We start from the raw sequence: 2,324 nt of genomic DNA, 5'->3' as shown, positions 1-2,324 counted from the left end.
GAGAGAGAGAGAGAGAGAGAGAGAGAGAGAGAGAGTGGTTGTGTTTTCAAGGAGAGAATACATGCAAATACTATGGGCAAGTGCAGGCTACCTCATCACCATTCTGTCATATGAAAGAATGCAATATTTTACAGTTTTTTAATTTTCATTATTTAAGTGAAATTATTAAATAAATTCTGGGGAAACAAATTCAGAACCTAATCCTCTATTATTTGAATTTTTACCTGTTACATGAATTGAACCCAAATCCAAATCCAGTCTGGTTTCAGTTTACGCTTGAATTAGTTGAACTGAAAGTAAATCTTTAGTCAAGAAAGTGGTTGGGAAGAAATTCATAAAGAAATCCACACAAAAAACACAATTCACTCTTATAAAAAGCATAAACTTGCCAAAGGCCCTCATTAATAGATGTGTTTCACAAATGTGTCTCACAAACACACACAAGTACCCACACAGTGAGCATTATAACTACTGGTGCGGTCAGCACTCCAGTTCCGCATACCACTGTGTACTGTAGGTGAGCGTCTCAGCCTGACAGACCCCTTACTGCTGCCTCTCTACCTCTTATTTACTGAAGCTATCTTTCCCATAAGTCACCATTCCTGTATTCATAAAGCATCATGGACGCCATAACTCACTCTTCCCCTTTATGAATAAAGCCCCCAAATTTATGGTGATGGCTCTGAGGAACTGTGGCCTCCCTGGTGACAAACTTCCCCCAGTCTGTCACCACTGGCCTGGGCCGCTCAGGGCCCTCCATCAAACGCTCCAGATGGGAGCGCCACTTTAGCGTTCCCCGGGCGGTGACATCACCTCGCTGCGCCGCATGGAATTGATGATGAAAGCAAACATATCTATCTTTACTCACATTTACCAAATCAATTTTATTTTTACAGACCCTCCGCAGGCTTATTGGCATATTGACGGTTTGCAGGCGGGAGGGGGGTGAGCAATGGGTGAGGAACGGTAAACGGGTGGGCATGGGAGAAAAGGGGGGAGGGTCAGGAGGGCTTAATGGCGTTTACCATATTTAATGCAGAGGGATGTCATCACTGAATATCCATTCTGAATAATGTGGCATTTCATCATAAATTCTTTACAACTTATTTACTTAATGGAAAGAGTTATGGCTCGCTGTCAGGGTGGTAATTAAACATTGTGATACAGTGCTGCCTCGCCAGGATCCCATCTTTCCCCTCAATCCCCCCCACCCGCCTGCCCCCAGACACACACATATGCACACTCACATCCCAGCTCCTCAGCTTTTTAAATACATATTATTATTCAAGCTACCCATAAATTACTGCCGGATTAAAATTCATGAAACCTCTTTTTCTTTTATTTCCTTCCCTGGGAAAAAAAATAACTCAGTGAGCTTGTTCAACCAGCTGTAAATCTCTTAGAGAGGGACAGAGACTTTTTTTTAATTAAGATTCTGTTTTATAAAAATGGGCAAAAATGAGGAGTTTCTCCTCACTTTCAATTTAAGAGACATTTATAAATTTTGTCTCACCCGGTTGTTGATAATTAGGGAGAAGCTGTTTCTTGGAGAAATGTAGTCCAGAGTGAAAAGAAGGAAAAATAAATATATTTTGGTTTGGTCTGCGCCAAAACCACTGAGTCAGAGCTGATGGACTGGGGTAACGCTCTATGATGCAAAGCCAATGAGCTTTATATGAGCCGAATGTTGATACTCTACCAATAGGTTCTCAGTAAGTGTAACAGTGCAGCACTGAAATGGACTTCACTGTTAGGGAGAGAAGAAATGCTGTATTGAATCATATTTTGATTTAAAACGTTGAGTTTTTCTTTGTGAACTGCATTGTCAGCAGTTATAAATTAGCTTGGTTCTGTTCTACAAAAGGGACAGATGCTTGAATATGAAGGACTAAATCCTCACATTCAAATTAGAGAGGATCTATTTCGGGAGACTTAATGAGGCTGATCCTCTGCCAACCCCTTCCTCCTACTCTATAAAACCAAACAAGCATGACACTGACGGAGACCACATCTAACCTTTCACCTTGTCCTGTGACCCTGCCTTCGATTGTTTGTGCCGGCTGACCAATATGTGATTTGCCAATGGCCGCACTGGGTCCCTAACCAGGATGAAAAAGGGATTTATGGCTTTTCATTTTAATTGAGTTAAGAGCACAACCTCGACTCCCTTTCTTTCAATGGCACTGATCTAAGATTACATCACTGGGCAGCAAACGGCAACAACAGCCTTGTGGTCACTGGGCTAAATGTGAGCATGACGACATGGGAGGAAATAAAAAAGAGGACTGATGTGAATGCTACAGTGTATATGGGCCAAAGAACCC

General features: G+C 41.9%; 1 protein-coding gene across 2 annotated transcripts in view; it reads right to left on the bottom strand.

The window, feature by feature from the left end:
- Positions 1-2,324, bottom strand: part of mecom (MDS1 and EVI1 complex locus) — a 139,086-nt gene that overhangs the window by 88,407 nt on the left and 48,355 nt on the right. The window lies entirely within an intron of this gene.

The sequence above is a fragment of the Etheostoma spectabile genome, chromosome 3, assembly GCF_008692095.1.
Source record: "Etheostoma spectabile isolate EspeVRDwgs_2016 chromosome 3, UIUC_Espe_1.0, whole genome shotgun sequence".
Classification (NCBI taxonomy): domain Eukaryota; kingdom Metazoa; phylum Chordata; class Actinopteri; order Perciformes; family Percidae; genus Etheostoma; species Etheostoma spectabile.
The sequence above is the reverse complement of the archived record's forward strand: the minus strand, read 5'-3'. Positions and strand labels throughout refer to the sequence as shown.